Below are 19946 nucleotides of genomic sequence, written 5' to 3'. Positions count from 1 at the left end.
CTTTCCCTGACCAGATGAAGGGCATCAAACTGCAGCTTCAGTTTCTTAACATGGTCTCTAAGGAACTGGAGCTCAACACACCTGGCGCAGATTAGGCCATCCAGGAGGCTGAGAGTCTCCCAGACTTCCCACATCTGACACCCAGTACAGAACACTGGCCTCATAGACATACTTCTTGTTTCTATTCTTCACAGGTAACTTACCTTGCTTCAACCCGTTATCACCAAAGCTCCATTGAGCCAAAGCCCTCCTACTCTGTCTCCCTCTGCTCCTTCGCCTGCTCCTCTGACGTCCACTCTGCAAATCTGTCTCCTCTTAAACTCTTCGCACCAGTCTAACTCGCTGACGTCCACACGCTTGCGTAGTCGTCCCTCGATCTATGGATTATTTGGGGTTTCTTGCTTTGAGACTATCTGTAAGCAAACAGATAGAGGGAAGGTGAGGTGCTGTTCCTCAGGCTTGTATTGAGCCTTGCTATAAGAGTTCAGGAGAAGACAGGTGAAAGGTCAGAGAGGTAGTGGAATGATGAATTAAAGTGTCAGGAACACTTCAGCCAAGCAGACAAAGCGGTTCCCTGCACTGGGAAGCAAGTCTGCAGCACTCCTGTTGTCTGCCTCAGTGCCGTAATCCTTTCAATAGTGCTTCAGACTTTTTAATTCTACAGATCATAATTTTGCTAATCAGCCTTTTATGTGGCATTTAAACAAGTTCTTCTGAGAATCCACGTAGACGGTAATCTACAACATAATCGATCCTTTCTGTTCCTCATCCAAACATTGTCAAGTTAATTTAACGCATGGATGCATATGCAGATCGTGAGATTATGCCCTTCTCCTGTCACTAATGCAGTCCTAATGCACAGCCTTATAATTCTTAATAAAATTCCAAATGGCTTTTCTCCATTTTGAGTGGTTCAAATGTTCCCAGGAGGTGTTGTCAAAATTGCAATTTTTCCTAGGAATCTTTAAGCAAGCCCTTGAAAATTTTTCACTGTCCATCTGTTAATTTGCTATTTGCTCCCATGATAGTGCTCAAAATAGTGTGTCTATTTTGAGACTTATGGCACACCTCTGTCACAAACAGTGCAACTTGGGTCACAATCCTGGTCTGTCTGTTCTTCCACTGAGGTTGGATAATTTTGCAGAGTCAGCCATGAATGCAAGCTGTGGATAGGACAGGAAGATATAGAAGGGTAAGAAACACTAATGCCTGATAAAGCATTAATTTTGTTGTAGATCTGCAGTGGTGCTAGAAAGTTTGTGAACCCTGTAGAATTTTCTCTATTTCTCCATAAATATGACCTAAAATAGGATCAGATCTTCTTGCATTCTAAAACTAGATAAAGAGAGCCCAATTAAATAAATAACACAAAAACATTATCCTTGTCCATTTACTTATTGAGAAAAATGATCCAATATTACATGTATTTGTTGGAAAAAGTATGTGAACCTCTGGGGATAATGCCTTCTACAGAAGCTATTTAGAGTCAGGTATTCCAATCAATGAGATGAGATTAGAGGTGTGGTTTGTAGAGATGCCCTGCCCTATAAAAAATGCACACAAAGTCGGTTACTGACAGAGCCTGCTGTTCTCAAGAAAGATCTGCTTATGTGCACCATGCCTCAATCAAAACAATTTTTGGAGGATCTTAGAAGAATTATTGTAGACATGGATGAAGCTGGAAAAGGTTACAAAAGTATTTCTAAAGTCCTGAGTGTTCTTCAGTCCACAGTAAGAGAAATTGTCTACAAATGGAGGAAACTCAGTAGTGTTGCTGCTCTCCCTGGGGGTGGGCATCCTGCAAGGATCACATTGAGAGTACAAGGTGCAATGCTGAAGGAGGTGAAAAAGACCCCAAGGGTGACTGCAAAAGGCTTGCAGAAATCTCTAGAACTTGCTAAAGTCTCTGTTCATATGTCCAGGATAAGAAAAGCACTGAACAAGAATGGTGTTCATGGAAGGACACCACAGAGGAAGTCACTGCTTTTCAAAAAAATATTGCACATCACAAGTTTGGAAAAGACCATCTGGATGTTCTATAACATTTCTGGGACAAGGTTCTGTGGACAGATCAGACAAAAGTTGAACTTCTTGACAGAAATACACATTGCTATGTTTGAAGGAAAAAGGGCACTATGTTCTGACACCAAAACCTCATCACAACTGTGAAGCATGGTGGAAAGAGTATCATGGTTTGGGGCTGCTTTGCTGCCTCAGGGCCTAGACAGCTTGCAATCATTGAGGGGAAAAATGAATCCAAAATTGCATAAAGACATTTTACAGGAGAATATCAACATAGTGGTCCCTTACCTGAAGCTTAATAGAAGTTGGATAATTGAACAAGACAATGAACCAAACAACAAGAGTAAATCAACAACAAAATGGTTTAAAAAGAAAATTCATCTTTTAGAATGGATAAGTCTAAGTCTTGACTTTAATCCTATAGAAATGCTGTGGAAGGACCTGCAGCTGTTGCCATGAGTGGCTGGAGTGACTGGAAGCAGACCCAAGAGCAGGACACAGGCACAGAGACTTGACACGGAAACAGACTTGGACATGACTTGAACACGGAGACGGACTTGGACATTACTTGAACACGGAACCAGGACTGGGAGTTGGAGCCTGGACCTGGACATTTACACCACATGCTGCATCTGCAAAACAAACAGCATTATGAAGGACCCCATTCACTCCTCATAAAACTCTTCTTCCCCCTGCCACCTGGAAAAAGGCACTCGGGCTCTCACGACCAGACTATGTAACAGTTTCTTCCCCCAAGCTGTCAGACTCCTCAAAACCCAGAGCCTGGACTGACACCAACTTACTGCTCTCTACTGTGCCTATTGTCTTTATTATTTATTGTAATGCCAGCACTGTTTTGTGCACTTTATGCAGTCCTGGATAGGTCTGTAGTCTAGTGTAGTTTTTTTCTGTGTTGTTTTTATGTAGTTTTTGTACATATAACACCATGCTCCTGAAAAATGTTGTCTCATTTTTACTGTGTACTGTACCAGCAGTTATGGTCGAAATGACAGTAAAAAGTGACTTGACTTGACTGAACTGGGACTCGGAGCCTGGACCTGGAACTGGAACATGGAGACGATAACACCAAACAAAGACGAACAATTCATATCTTGGCTCGGAGGAGCTGCAAAACAGCCGACAACTCATCTGGACACGAAAACAACCGAATTCACTAAGCAGCCACAGGCACCAAAGCAACTAGAGTCCACGATTCTCGGTTACCCCAGAACGAGCATAGCTGCACTGGCTACGGTGACGAATCAGCCACGAGTAGATGAAAACCGGAGTTTTCATGCTGCTGGTTCAAATGAAGATCAGGTGCCCTAATCAAGGAGCCCAGTAGAACACGGGGAAGAGGGAATTAACTGAAATGAGTATTTAGAGGACCGGACCACGACAGTACCCACCCCCCAATGGGAGCCTCCAGGCAACCTAACAGGCTTGCCTGGATTACCAACGACCCGGGTGGGTGAGGGGTTCTTGGCAGGAGGGTACTCTGGCTAGCGAGATTTAGTAAGACAGTGACTGTGTCCACTGGATCCGTGTTTGGCTGGTTAGTTCTGTTAAAATGAGTGGCTAGAGCAACTGTAAGTGGACCCAAGAGCAGGACACAGGCAAGGAGACTTGACAAGGAGACAGACTTGGACATAACTTAGACACGGAGACGATCTTCGACATGAGTTGGACTCAGAACCTGGACTGGGACTCGGAGCCCGGACCTGGACTGAACTGGGACTCGGAGCCCGGACCTGGACTGAACTGGGACTCGGAGCCCGGACCTGGACTGAACTGGGACTCGGAGCCCGGACCTGGACTGAACTGGGACTCGGAGCCCGGACCTGGACTGAACTGGGACTCGGAGCCCGGACCTGGACTGAACTGGGACTTGGAGCCTGGACCTGGACTGAACTGGGACTCAGAGCCTGAAGTTGGAACACGGAGCCTGGAACTGGAACACGGAGACGACTACACCAAGCAAAGACAGACAATTCATATCTTGGCTCAGAGGATGGCAAACAGCCAGCAATCCTCAGCTGGACATGAAGAGACAGAATTCCTAACTCGGAGTAGCGGCAAACAGCTGGAAATGAGACAACAGAAACCAAACAATGACAGTCCATTTGTGTCTAGACATGGAGAAGCTCATGAAGACGGTCCCTTATTCGTGGTGGCTCGGAGTGGCAACAATCGGCCAGCAAATCTCAGCCGAACATGAAAACGGCAGAATTTGCATCTTAGCTCAGAGTGGCGGCAAAACGCCTCAACTCAGCCGGACACAAAAACGACTGAATTCACTAAACAGCCACAGGCACCAAAGCAACTAGAGTCCATGATTCTCGGCTGCCCCGGGACAAACATAGCTGCACTGGCTATGGTGACAAACCAGCCGCGAGTAGATAAAAGTCAGAGTTTTTGTGCTGCCAGTTCGAATGAGGATCAGGTGCCCAAATCAAGGAGCCCAGTGGAACACAGGGAAAAGGAAATTAACTGAAATGAGTAGTTAGTGGACTGGACCATGACAGAAGCAAGCAGTTCATGTAAGGAACCCCACCCCAACACCCAGAGTTGAAGCAATTTTGTAAGGAGGAATAGCCTAAAATTCCTCCAAGCCAATGTGCAGGACTGATCAACAGTTACTGGAAATGTTTGGTTGAAGTTATTACTGTATAAGGTGGGTAACACCAGTTACTGAAAGCAAAGGTTCACATACTTTTTCCAACAAATACATGAAATACCAGATCATTTTTCTCAATAAGTAAATGAATACAATGTTTTCTGTGATAAATATTTAATTGGGTTCTCCTTATCTAGTTTTAGGACTTACATGAAGATCTGATCACATTTTAGGTCATACTTATGCAGAAACAGGGAAAAATCTACAGGGTTCACACACTTTCTAGCATCACTGTAAGCTGTTGACCTTCAGACACCTTTTTTACTTAATTAACCAAAGGCTGTGCTGTGACATAGAAGGTATTAGTGAATTTCATCATTGATGTCTGCCTTCGCTAAGAGGTGGCTTCTTGAGAAATAGGTCTGAAATCTAAAACACAAGAGTTTCTGGAATTAAGTGATAAATTAAAATTCTGATTGTACCATTTCAATCTTATTCTTCATATCTTATTGGTTTCAAAATGAACCATCACTTCTGGCTCCATTTTCCCCACCTTCAGAAAGTATTGCACTCTTTCTTTATAGAGCGGGTGAGAGTGTAGAGGAAGACAGAGTAGGAGGGTTTGGCTCAACAGGCCTTCGGTGATAACAGGTCGAGGCGAAGTAGGTTAACTGTGAAGAATAGAAACAGGAATAATGTGTGTGAGGCCAGTGTTCTGTACTGGGTATCAGATGTGGAAAGTCCAGGAGAATCCCAGCCTCCTGGATGGCCACATCTGCACCAGCTGCGTCGAGCTGCAGCTCCTTAGGGACTGGGTTAGGGAACTGGAGATGCAGCTCAATGACCTTCATCTGGTCAGGGAAAGTGAGGAGGTGATAGAGAGGAGCTATAGCCAAGTAGTCACACTGAGACAGATGAGTGGGTAGCTATCAGGAGAGGGAAGGGCAAGGGTCAGCTACTGAAGAGTACCCCTGTGACTGTCCCCCTTAACGGTAAGTACTCCTGCTTGAATACTGTTGGGGCGGATTACCTAACTGGGGGAAGCAACAGTGGTCGTGCCTCTGTCTCAGAAGGATAGGGAAAGGAAAAGGAGTACTGCATTGATAGATGACTCTATAGTTAGGGGTTCAGACAGGCAATTCTGTGGATGCAGTATAGAAACACTGATGGTAGTTTGCCTCCCAGGTGCCAAGGTCCGGGATGTTTCTGATCGTGTCCACAATATCCTGAAGTGGGAAGGAGAGCAGCCAGAGGTTCTGGTACATATTGGTACCAACAACATAGGTAGGAAAAGGGAGGAGGTCCTGAAAAAAGACTACAGGGTGTTAGGAAGGAGGCTAAGAAGCAGGACCTCAAAGGTAGTAATCTCAGGATTACTGCCTGTGCCACATGACAATGAATATAGGAATAGAATGAGGTGGAGGATAAATGTGTGGCTGAGGGATTGGAGCAAGGGGCAGGGATTCAGATTTCTGGATCATTGGGACCACTTTTGTGGCAGGTGTGACCTGTACAAAAAGGATGGTTGAACTTGAATCCGAGGGGTACCAATACCCTGGCAGAGAGGTTTGCAAAGGCTATTGGGGAGAACTTAAACGAGAATTGCTGGGGGGTGGGAACCAAACTGAAGAGATGGAGGAAGGGGCAGTTGGCTCATAATGCATGGCAGAAATGTGGCAAATCTTCAGGGGATACTTGCATGAAGTTCTGCATAGGTACATTCCAATGAGACAGGGAAAAGATGATAAGGTACAGGAATTGTGATGTACAAAGGCTGTTGAAAATCTAGTCAAGAAGAAAAGAAAAGCTTACAAAAGGTTCAAAAAACTAGGTAATAATAAAGATCTAGAATATTATAAGGCTAGCAGTAAGGAGCTTAAGACAGAAATTAGGAGAGCCAGAAGGGGCCATGAGAAGGCCCTGGCGAGCAGAATTAAGGAAAACTCCAAGACATTCCACAAGTATGTGAAGAGCAATAGGATAAGGCATGAGAGAATAGGACCAATCATGTGTAACAGTGGAAAACTGTATGGAACCGGTGGAGATAGCAGAAGTACTTAATGAATTCTTAGCTTCAGTATTCACCACGATAAAGGAGCTTAGTGATTATAGGGATGATTTACAGTGGACTGAAAAGCTTGAGCATATAGATATTAAGAAAGAGGATGTGCTGGAGCTTTTGGAAAGCATCAAGGACAAGATGTACCCAGGTTACTGTGGGAGGTGAGGAAGGAGATTGCTGAGCCTCTGGAAATGCTCTTTGCATTATCAATGGGGACGAGAGAGGTTCCGAAGGATTGGAGAGCTGTGGATGTTGTTCCCTTATTCAAGAAAGTGAGAAGGGATAGCTCAGGAAATTATAGACCAGTGAGTCTTGGTGATGGAGAAGATCCCAAGAGGCAGGATTTATGAACATTTGGAGAGGCATAATATGATTAGGAATAGTCAGCGTGGCTTTGTAAAAGGCAGAATGTGATCACAATTCTATCTCCATAGCATTGGAGAGAGATAGGAACAGAGAAGTTAAATTTTTTGAGGTTGTGACTAAACACATTGATGAAGGTACAGCAGCTGATGTAGTGTATATGGATTTCAGCAAGGCATTTGATAAGTTACTCCATGCCAGACTTATTGAGAAAGTAAGGAGACATGGGATCCAAGGGGACATTGCTTTGTGGATCCAGAATTGACTTGCCCACAGAGGCAAAGAGTGGTTGTAGATGAGTCATATACTTCATGGAGATCAGTGACCAGTGGTGTGCTACAGGGATCTGTTCTGGGACCCCTACTCTTCGTGATTTTTATAAATGACCTGGATGAGTAAGTGGAGGATGTCACCTGAGAGTTTAGGGGAGCTTTCAAATCGTTCCCTGAAGTTTTCTGCCAGGCTCGTCATGAAATCCTTCATCACTGGATCTTCCCACATTTCATTCTTCTCACAATGCTCCTGCAGACGTGGAAAGTGCAACTTTCTTCCGTGAATGTCTCTCTCCAAAAGGTTCAGCTTTGACTGGAAAGATTCAATCACCTCGTACATGTCTGCAACAGTGTGGTTGTTGCCTTGTAATAGCAGATTAAGTTGATTTAGATGAGACATGATGTCACACAAAAAAAGACCATGTGAGACCATGTGGTCTCACGAGTGCCTTATAGAGCCTCAACATCACATCCCTGCTCTTATATTCTATACCTCTAGAAATGAATTCCAACATTGCATTCGCCTTCTTCACAACCAACTCAACCTGGAGGTTAACCTTTAGCACAAGAACTCCCACATCCCTTTGCATCTTTGCATTTTGAATTGTCGCCCCATCTAAATAATAGTCTGCCTGCTTATTTCTTCCACCAAAGTGCATGACCATACACTTTCCAACATTGTATTTTATTTGCCACTTATTTGCCCATTCCCCTAAACTATCGAAGTCTTTCTGCAGGTCTCAACACTACCTGCTTCTCCACCTATCTTTGTATCATCAGGAAATTTAGCCACATATCCATTAATCCCATAGTCCAAATTGTTGACATACATCGTAAAAAGCAGCGGTCCGAATGCCGATCCCTGTGGAACTCCACTGGTAACTGGCAGCCAGCCAGAATAGGATCCCTTTGCTCCCAATCTGTTTTCTACCTATTAGTCTATGCTCCACCCATGCTAGTAACTACCCTATAATTCCATGGACTCTTATCTTGCTAAGTAACCTCATGTGCCGCACTTTGTCAAAGGCCTTCTGAAAATCCAAGTACACCACATCTACTGTATCTCCTTTGTCCACCCTGCTTGTAACTTCCTCAAAAAAATGCAGTAGGTTAGTCAGGCAGGATTTTCCTTTCAGGAAACCATGCTGGCTTTGGCCTATCTTGTCATGTGCCTCCAGGTACTCCATAATCTCATCCCTAACAATCAATTCCAACAACTTCCCAACCACTGATGTCATGCTAACAGGTCTATAGTTTCCTTTCTGCTGCCCCGCACCCTTCTTAAATAGTGGAGTAGCATTTGCAATTTTCCGGTCATCTGGTACAATGCCAGAATCTATTGATTCTTGAAAGATCATTGTTAATGTCTTTGCAATCTCTCCAGCTACTTCCTTCAGAACCCAAGGGTGCATTCCATCAGGCCCAGGAGATTTATCCACCCTCAGACCATTAAGCTTCCTAAGCTATATTGACTGCTTTCTTGTACTTATTACAAATTATTATAAATTTCACTTTGCACATTTAGACGACGACATAACGCAAAGATTTTTACTCCTCATTTATGTGAAGGATGTCAGAAATAAAGTCAATTCAATTCAATCTATTCCATTATCTAAATCACTGACATACAACATAAAAAGAAGTGGTCCCAGCACTGACCCCTGTGGAACACTTCTCCTCTCCTATCAGATTCCTTCTTCTCCAGCTCTTTATCTTTCTAACCCACCTATCTTCACCTATCAGCTTCTAGCTATCCTCCTTCCTCTCACACTGCCTTTTTATTCTGGCATCTTCCCTCTTTGTTTTTCAGTCCTGAAGAAGGATCTTGAGTGTTTATTCATTTCCATAGATGCTGCGTGACCTGCTAAGTTCCTCCAGCATTTTGTGTGGGTGATTTGGTTTTCCAGCAAATGCAGACTTTCTCGTGTTTATAGAAAAAGCTGCTTGTTTTCCTTGTTGAGGAATTCCCTGAGTTAACTGGATTCTCCACCATAATAGGAGAAGCGTATGCCAGACCAGGATGTCCATCCATGCATTTCCTGCCACATATTTAATATGATGAACTGTGAGGTGACCTCCTCCTAGAACTCATGAACCTGGAAGCATTTCCTTCCCATGGTTCGCAAACCACATGAAGTTCCCATTAGCTGAGGGACGATAAGCAGCAGATCTCAGCTGTATTTTTCCACAATTCAAGGACCTGTGTTCCTTCTTAGAATTCTATTTAAATATTTTTTCTTGGGAGATTTTCTATCCTATTTAGTTTTAAATATATTTTGAAAATTACTTAGTGATCTCACCTCAATTCATTTTGTCATTACAAAGTAGCACTATTTTCCTGTTTCAATAAATTCTTCCAATCTTGCATTCTGAAGTTCTATGCTGTTGAATTGCAACCACTCTAAATATTAGCAAGAATACACAAAATGAATGACAAATAGATATATTTAATCAAGGATTCCAGTCAGGTGTTCTAGGAAAACAAAACTGAAATTATCATTGGTGCTTTACTTTCTCAGAAGTATACTCTAAAAAAATAGCAGGGAGAGAGGAGAGAGAAAAAGTGAAGAGGCAACACCCACAGAATGCTGGAGGAACTCAGCAGGCAAGGCAGCATCTATGGAAAAGTGTACAGTTGACATTTCGGGCTAAGACCCTTCATCAGGACTGGAAACAAAAAGGAATAAAAGCATAACAAGAAGGTAGGGGAGGGGAAGGAGGACAAGCTGGAAGATGAGAGGTGAAGCCAAGTGGGAGGGGAGGGGGTTTGAAGTGAGCAACTGCGATATGAAAAGGTAAAGGGTTGGAGAAGAAGGAATCTGATAGCACAGGAGAGTGGACCTTGGGAGAAAGGGAAGGAGAAGGGTCACCAGGGAGAGGTGAGGCAAATGAAGAGGTGAGCAGGGGAGCAGAATGGGGGGAATTGAAGAGGGAAAGGGGAGAGGAAAAAATACTGGAAGTTGGAGAAGTCGCTATTCATGCCAGTGGCTACCCACACATTTTCTATTACTCCATTGTGATTGACGATGTTGTAGGTTTAGAATCATAGAATCGTTACTCTACGGAAGAAAGCCATTTAGAGTATTGATGAGGTTCTACCCATTAAAAGAGCAGTTCCATCTAAGTACCACCAGCTAATTTCCTCACACAAATATTGGTCACATGCAACCCATCCCTCCTCTCCATGAAATTTACCTTTACCTTTTCATCTCCCAGCTTCTCACTTCAAACCCCCTCCCCACACATCAGGCTGATTCTGGTCCTATATTTGGAATTCAGTAGGGTGAAAGGAAATGTCATTGAAACATCCTGGTATTGAAAGACTAGGACAGAGTGGATGTGAGGGGGGGGGTGGGTTATTGAAAGATTAGGACAGAATGATTGTTGGGGGGGTGGGTTATTGAAAGACTAGGACAGTGTAGATGTGGAGGGCAGATTATTGAAAGCCTAGGACAGGGTAGATGTGGAGGGCGGGTTATTGAAAGACTAGGACAGAGTGGATGTGAGGGGGGGGCGGGCTATTGAAAGATTAGGACAGATTAGATGTGGAGGGCAGATTATTGAAAGCCTAAGACAGGGTAGATGTGGAGGGCGGGTTACTGAAAGACTAGGACAGAGTAGATGTGGGTTGGGTATATTCCCAGTATAGGACCACAGTCAGCAACTGCTCCTTGAACATTAATTTGTGAGGGGAAACATAGAGGAATGGAACAATGGAACTCCTCCTTCCCCTGCCCCCACCTTCTTCGTGTGCCTTTTTCCCTTTTCCTTTCCAGTCCTGATGAAGAATCTCGGCCTGAAATGTCGACTGTTTACTCTTTTCCATAGATGTTGCCTGGCCTGCTGGGTTCCTCCAGCACTTCATGTGTGTTGCTTGGATTTCCAGCATCTGCTGATTTTCTCTGGTTTGTGAAGCTCAAAAGGCATGGTGGCAATTACTCCCTGTGTCATCTACTAGTGATTTAGGAGGGTGGAGCAAATAAATATGAGTGCAGAACTGGTGGAGCCAGGAAGGATTCATCTGTATAGACTACTGGGATTTCTTCTAAGGTCAAGGCAAATTTCATATAGAAGAGGGATGGGTTGCATATCACCAATATGTATGGAGAAATTAGCTGGTGGTACTTAGATGTGTAGAAACAGGTATGGCAAGGGGTGAGACCCAAATTAGTTGCGTTAGATGAGAAAATTGAACTATACATGTAAGAGAATCCGTAAGCATAACAGGGAGTGCAGACAATTTTATAGTTTGAACTACAATTCATAAGCCTACCACAAACAAGAGAATTTCTACAGATGCTGTAAATCCAAGCAACACACACAAAATGCTGGGGGAGCTCAGAAGGCCAGGCAGCATCTAAGGAAAAGAGTACTTTCGACCCTTCGACAGGATTGGAGGTAAAAAAAAAGCTGAAGAGTAGATTTAAAAGGTGGGAGGAGCAGAGAGAGAAACACAAGGTGATAGGTGAAACCTGAATGGGGAGGGATGAAGTAAAGAGCTGAGAAGTTGATTGGTGAAAGACATATGGGAAAATCTATAAACAGTTGACATTTCAGGCCAAGACCCCTCATAGGACTTTTGTTCTTAACGACATAATAAAAAGATATATAATGATTATCTTTACTGCTAAATAAAGCAGTGACTGAATTTTTTTTAAACCAGAGAGTAGTAAGATATTTTCACAGGAAATGTCACCCATTGCTAGGCTCCAGCTACACAGTTGCAAGAACACATGATGTTGAATGATATGTTTTGAAATCCTTGCAGACCTGCTTTACATATCAGTACTTGGGTAGTAAATGGTTGCAATAACAATACTAACTTAAAATGATGCAGTTTCTCAATTCACTTTTAAAAAGATTAATAGAACCATAGAACATTACAGCATAGAAACAGGCCTTTTGGCCCTTCTTGGCTGTGCCGAACCATTGCTGTGCTGAACCATTTCTCTGCCTAGTCCCACTAACCTGCAGCTGGACCATATCCCTCCATACACCTCTCATCCATGTACCTGTTCAAGTTTTTCTTAAATGTTAAAAGTGAGCCCGCATTTACCACTTCATCTGGCAGCTCATTCCACACTCCCACCACTTTGTGTGAAGAAGCCCCCCTCCAATGTTTCCTTTAAACTTTTCCCCCTCACCCTAAACCCATGTCCTCTGGTTTTTTCCCCCCTAGCCTCAGTGGAAGAAGCCTGCTTGCATTCACCATCTATACCCATCATAATTTTATATACCTCTATCAAATCTTCCCTCATTCTTCTATGCTCCAGGGAATAAAGTCCTAAACTATTCAACCTTTCTCTGTAATTCAGTTTCTCAAGTCCTGACAACATCCTTGTAAACCTTCTCTGAACTCTTTCAACCTTATTAATATCCTTCCTGTAATTTGGTGACCAAAACTGCACACAATACTCCAAATTCGGCCTCACCAATGTCTTATACAACCTCACCATAACATTCCAACTCTTATATTCAGTACTTTGATTTATAAAGGCTGATGTACCAAAAGTTCTCTTTACGACCCCATCTACTTGTGACGCCACTTTTAGGGAATTTTGTATCTGTATTCACAGATCCCTTATTTCTAATGTTAATCATTTTTGAACAGGTTTCCCAAAAAGCACATTTATTTCAGTGTCTCTGTGACACTTTTATTAACAGTAAAACAATGAATATACTTAAATAAGCAATAAGACTAATCTTTTTTTCCTTAAAAAAGTCCATAATTATTGTCACTAATTTAATAAATCAGTTATAATCTCTGCTGAAAATTACCATGGCAGGTAATTTTTTTTTTTAAGAGATTATTGCCAATTAGGGCACAGTCTCAAAAAGTTCATCAACCCTTCTGTAGAATATCAGCATACCCCTCCCTCATCAAGTCCTTCTTCCTGGCAAATACCGATCTACAGTATTATTAAAGATCCCACCCACTTCTTCTGGCTCCCTCCCTCATCCTTGAGTAGATCTAGCTATCCTCTTGCTCCTAATATTCATTAAAATGGTTTAGATCATAGAAGATAGAACAGTACAGCACAATATGTTCCCTTCAGACCATGATGTTGTGTTGACCTTTTAACCTACTCCATGATCAACCTAACCCTTCCTTCCTAAATAGTCCATAACTCCCTCCATCTTTATTTCATTCACGTACCTAAGAGTCTCTTAAATGTCCCTAATGTATCTGCCTCTACCAACAACCACAGCAGTGCATTCCAGGCATTTACCACTCTGTGAAGTAAAAAGCTAGCTCTGATAGCTCCCTTAAACTTCTTCACTCAACCTATCCTCATAGTACATGCTTTCTAATCCAGCAGCATCCTGGCAGATCTCCTCTATCCCATCTCTAAATATACTTCCTATTATGAAGCAACCAAAATTAACTGAACACAATACTCCAAGTATTGCAATATTACTTTGCACTTACATAGAAACATAGAAAACCTCAGCACAATACAGGCCCTTCGGCCCACAAAGTTGTGCCAAACATGTCCCTACCTTAGAAATTACTAGACTTACCTATAGCCCTCTATTGTTCTAAGCTCCATGTACCTGTCTATCCAAAAGTCTCTTAAAAGACCCCATCATATCTGCCTCCACCACCGTTGCTGGCAGCCCATTCCACACACTCACCACTCTCTGAGTAAAAGACTTACCCCTGACATCTCCTCTGTACCTACTCCCCAGCACCTTAAACCCGAGTCCTCTTGTGGCAACCATTTTAGCCCTGGGATAAAGCCTCTGACTATCCACACGATCAATGCCTCTCATCATCTTATACATCTCTATCAGGTCACCTCTCATCCTCCGTCACTCCAAGGAGAAAAGGCCGAGTTCACTCAACCTATTCTCATAAAGCATGCTCCCAATCCAGGCAACATCCTTGTAAATCTCCTCTGCACCCTTTCTATAGATTCCACATCCTTCCTGTAGTGAGGCGACCGGAACTGAGCTCAGTACTCCAAGTGGGGTCTGACCAGGGTCCTATATAACTGCAACATTACCTCTTGGCTCTTAAATTCAATTCCACGATTGATGAAGGCAATACACCATATGCCTTCTTAACCACAGAGTCAACCTGTGCAGCTGCTTTGAGTGTCCTATGGATTCAGACCCCAAGATCCCTCTGATCCTCCATACTGCCAAGAGTCTTACCATTAATACTATATTCTGCCATCATAATTGACCTACCAAAATGAATCACTCACAATTATCTTGGTTGAACTCCATCTGCCACTTCTCAGCCCAGTTATGCATCCTATCAATGTCCCTCTGTAAACTCTGACAGCCCTCCACACTATCCACAACACCTCCAACCTTTGCGTCATCAACAAATTTACTAACTCATCCCTCCACTTCCTCATCCAGGTCATTTATAAAAATCACAAAGAGAAGGGGTCCCAGAACAGATCCCTGAGGCACACAACTGGTGACCGACCTCCATGTAGAATATGACCCATCTACAACCACTCTTTGCCTTCTGTGGGCAAGCCAGTTCTGGATCCACAAAGCAATGCCCCCTTGGATCCCATGTCTCCTTACTTTCTCAATAAGCCTTGCATGGGGTACCTTATCAAATGCTTTGATGAAATCCATATACACTACATCTACTGCTCTTCCTTCATCAATGTGTTTAGTCACTTCCTCTTGAACCCCACTTTAGGGATCTCCTTATTCTTACTTGTCAAAGACTCTACATGGTTCCTTTTAGGTCTCCTAATTCCGTAATTTCTTTTTCATTTCTTTTGTGTTGCTCAAGGGCCTTGGATGGGTTCAGCTTTGCAACATTTTCATACATTTTGTTCTGATCAAACTTAAAATTCATCTTATCCTCCAAAGCTTGCCATTCATAAGTTTCATCCTTCACAGGAACAGCTAGTTCTGAACAGCTTGTCAATTGCCTTTTAAAAAACTCCCATATATAGGTTTGCCCTCAAATAGCCACCTCCAGCCTACTTTCTGCAGTTCCTATCTAAAATTTTTATAATTACCCTTCCCTCAATTTAGCACTTTCATCCGAAGACCAATCTTATCCTTATCCAGAACTTAAAACTTACAGAAATGGTCTTGCCGTTAAGTATCCATCATTGGCCAGGCTAAATCCCAAACACAAGGTCTGGTATGTCCATCCTAGCTAGACTCTATGCAAATGGGTTTAAGAAATCCTCCTGGATGAACTAAACAAATTCTGTCTATTTAAGCCACTGACACCTCCAGTTAATACTGGGGAAGCCAAGAAAAAACTTAGTTCAATAATTTTTTTGTTTTACTATATATATTCTCTGAAAGGGCAGCATTTTGTAATTTTTGGCTCTGATTTACTATTAAGTGAACAGTCGCAAGGCTGCAGGACTGGACGGCATCACAGGGTGGATACTTAGGATGTGCTTGGTGCAACTGGTAGATGTGTTTACAGACATTTTTGAATCACTCCCTCTCCCAGTGTAGATAACATCCACCATTGTCCCCATACCTAAAAAGACCAAGTTAACATGTCTGTACAACTGGTGTCCTGTCGCACTCACCTCAATAATAAGTGAATATTTGAGAGGCTGGTCAAGGACTACATCTGCAGCATTTTACCACCTAAACTTGGACCCCCTACAAACTTGGTACCGACACAAGAGATCGATAGATGACGGAACAGACAGCTCTACACACCGTCCTTACACATCTGGAGAAGAGGGATGCTGATGTGAGAATGCTGTTCTTGGACTACAGTTCAGCATTCAACACCATAATTCCCAACAGGATTGATAGGAAGCTCAGAGACCTCGTACTTCACCCTGCCTTGTGTAGCTGGATCCTGGACTTCCTGTCAGATCGCCAGCAGGTGGTAAGAGTGGGCTCCCTCACCTCTGCCCCTCTGACCCTCAACACAAGTGCCCCACAAGGTTGTGTCCTTAGCCACCTCCTTTACTCTCCATAAACTCATGACTGTGTCGCCACCCATAGCTCCAATCTGCTAATTAAATTTGCTGATGATACTACATTGATTGGCCTTATCTCAAACAATAGCGAGGCAGCCTACAGAGAAGTCATCACCCTGGCACAGTGGCGTCAAGAAAACAACCTCCCCCTCAGTATCGCACAAACAAAGAAGCTGGTTGTGGACTACAGGAGGAATGGAGACAGGCTAGCCCCTATTGACATCAATGGATCTGGGATTGAGAGGGCAAACAGCTTTAAGTTCCTTGGCATAAACATCACCAAGGAGCTCACGTGGTCTGTACATACTGGCTGTGTGATGAAAAAGGCACAACAGTACCTCTTTCACCTCAGACGGTTGAAGAAGTTTGGTATGGGTCCCCAAATCCTATGAGCTTTCCACACAAGTACAATTGAAAGTATTCTGACTGGTTGTATCACTGCCTGGTATGGGAACTGTACTTCCCTCAGTCACAGGACTCTGCAAAGAGTGGTGCTGTGATAAGGTGGGTGTTGGGAACAGATCCAAATGCAAGACACAGACACTGAAGTACTAGGGACAGGACTAGGTGTGTCAAGAAAGCAAGGGAATTGGGGAAGAGACAACGCTGGACAAGACACAGGCCCTGGATGAGTCTAGGATAGACTGGGAAAGTGGGACCTGGAAGAGGAACTAGGAACTTGGAACCTGGACAAGGACTCTGAGCTAGAGTCTGGACAGGGACCTGGAACCTGGGTCTTGACTCATGCTCGGACTCCAGATCTAGGCAAGGACAAGACATGGAAAGGCAACAGGACTGGATGTGGGGGCAGGACACGGGATTCCAGGGCTGGATGAGGGCATTAAGCTCAGACTTGGAAGAGGACATGTGGCTCAGACTTGGTCTTGGTAGACAGGAACACGGAACGCAGTGCCTTGATCAAGGGAGAGCAGGAACACAGAGCCCTGGTCGAGGGAGAGCAGGAATGCAGAACACAGAGCTGTGACCCCTCCTTGGGAACAGGACGTAGGGCCAGGACTCGTACACAAAGCTGAACATGACGAGACAGTTCCTAGGTAGCAGCAAATGGCCAAACCTACCTAGTGAAGGAGTGGACACAAAGAGACAGTTCCAAACAACAAAAGACATTTCTAATCTGGACAGATCAAGGCTCCGGTCTTGCTCCGACAGTAGAACTGGATGGTGAGAATAGGCGAAGACACAGGCGAGGCTCCAGGCAAAGGGTAGCAGGTGAGGCTCCAGGCAAAGGGTAGCAGGTGAGGCTCCAGGCAAAGGGTAGCAGGTGAGGCTCCAGACACGGGTTGCAGGGCAAGGCTCCAGCCAAGGGCTACAGAAAGAAGGGAAGGGAACAATCCAGCCTCAGGATAACAGCAAAGATGGTCTGCCTTACCCAACGGAGACAAGGACAGGATGGAGCAGATCCAACCACAGGGTAATGGCAAAGACGGCCTGACTTACCCCACAGAGGCAAGGATGGGATACTGACGAGACGAACCAGCACCTACACTCAAACCCAGGGCCACTTATATTCCCAGCCTCAAAATGAGCATCATGTGCCTATGATTAAGCCCAACTGAAACAAGGGACAGCCAGAAGACCCGGAGTCCAGAGTACACAGACCAGACTGTGAACCGGAATGCAGACTTCACAGACCAGACCATGACAGGTGCAGACAGCCCAGCACACCTGTAGATGTGAACTTCCCACTATTCAGGACATTTACAAAGACAGGTGTGTAAAAAGGGACCAAAGGATCATTGGGGACCCAACCACAAACTGTTTCAGCTGCTACCATCCAGGAAACGGCACTGCAGCATAAAAGCCAGGACCAACAGGCTCTGGGACAGCTTTTTCCACCAGGCCATCAGACTGATTAATTCATGCTGATACAATTGTATTTCTATGTTATACTGACTGTCCTGTTGTACATAATATTTATTACAAATTACTATAAATTGCACATTGCAATTTAAACAAAGACGTAACGTAAAGATTTTTACTCCTCATGTATATGAAAGATGTAAGAAATAAAGTCAATTCATTTCAAGACCCACACCACAAGGTTCAAGTACAGTTATTCAAACTTCAGACTCCTGAACCAGAGGGAATAACTCACTCATCCCAACACTGAACTGTTCCCACAACCTACGGGCTCACTTTCAAGGACTCTTCATCTCATGTCCTCAGTATTTATTACTTTTTTTATATTTGCAGTTTTTTCTCTTTTGCACATTGATTGTTTGTCCGTACTTTTGGGGCAGTCCTTCACTGATTCTTTTGTGTTTCCTTGTATTTACTGTGAATGCCCACATTGACATAGAAAACCTACAGCATAATACAGGCCCTTCAGCCCACAAAGTTGTGCCAAACATGTCGCTACCTTAAAAATTACGAGGCTTATCTATAACCCTCTATTTTTCTAAACTCCATGTACCTATCCAAAAGTATCATAAAAGACCCTATTGTATCTGCCTCCACCACCATTGCCAGCAGGCCATTCCACGCACTCACCACTCTGCGTAAAAAACTTACCCTTGACATCTCCACTGTACCTACTCCCCAGCACCTTAAATCTGTGTCCTCTTGTGGCAACGATTTCAGACCTGGGAAAAAGCCTCTGACTATCCACAAGATCAATGCCTCTCATCATCTTATACACCTCTATCAGGTCACCTCTCATCCTCCATCACTCCAAGGAGAAAAGGTCGAGTTCACTCAAACTGTTTTCATAAAGCATGCTCCCCAATCCAGGCAACATCCTTGTAAATCTCCTCTGCACCCTTTCTATGGCTTCCACATCCTTCCTGGAGTGAGGCGACCAGAACTGAGCACAGTACTCCAAGTGGGGTCTGACCAGGGTCCTATATAGCTGCAACATTACCTCTAGGCTCCTAAATTCAATTCCACGATAAATAAAGGCCAATACACCATATGCCTTCTTAACCACAGATTCAACCTGCGCAGCTGCTTTGAGCGTCCTATGCATTCGGACCCCAAGACCCCTCTGATCCTCCACACTGCCAAGAGTCTTACCATTAATACTATATTCTGCCATCATATTTGACCTACCAAAATGAACCACTTCACACTTATCTGGGTTGAACTCCATCTGCCTCTTCTCAGCCCAGTTTTGCATCCTATCAATGTCACGCTGTAACCCGTGACAGCCCTCCACACTATCCACAACACCTTCAACCTTTGTGTCATCAGCAAACTTATTAATCCATCCCTCCACTTCCTCATCCAGGTCATTTATAAAAATCACGAAGAGTAGGGGTCCCAGAACAGATCCCTGAGGCACACCACTGGTCACCGACCTCCATTTAGAATATGACCCGTCTATAACTACTCTTTGCCTTCTGTGGGCAAGCCAGTTCTGGATCCAGAAAGCAATGTCCCCTTGGATCCCATGACTCCTTACTTTCTCAATAAGTCTTGCATGGGAATCAGGTCTGCAGTCCTTAGAGTCACCTGATGCCGGAGGCCGGAGGTGGGGACAGCATAAGCGGTGTGCTCAGAAACGGAAGTGAGGCAAGCAGGCAGGAGTCTGTGCCAGGAAAAAAAGCAAGTCATAACCGGTCGGCTCTCCTGTCCATTCTGCTCTCCAATGGACATTAAATTGGACTACATCTGTGGCAATGAAATACTCAGCGTGAGTACAGAAACGGACAGAATCC

The 19946-nt window shown here is 43.9% G+C and overlaps 1 pseudogene; it reads right to left on the bottom strand.

The window, feature by feature from the left end:
• The window catches only part of LOC140739677 (N-acetyllactosaminide beta-1,3-N-acetylglucosaminyltransferase 3 pseudogene), a 79109-nt pseudogene that overhangs the window by 9069 nt on the left and 50094 nt on the right, over positions 1–19946 (bottom strand).

The sequence above is a fragment of the Hemitrygon akajei genome, chromosome 16 (assembly GCF_048418815.1).
Source record: "Hemitrygon akajei chromosome 16, sHemAka1.3, whole genome shotgun sequence".
Lineage (NCBI taxonomy): Eukaryota > Metazoa > Chordata > Chondrichthyes > Myliobatiformes > Dasyatidae > Hemitrygon > Hemitrygon akajei.
Note: the sequence above shows the minus strand (reverse complement) of the source record. Positions and strands in the feature narration are given on the sequence as shown.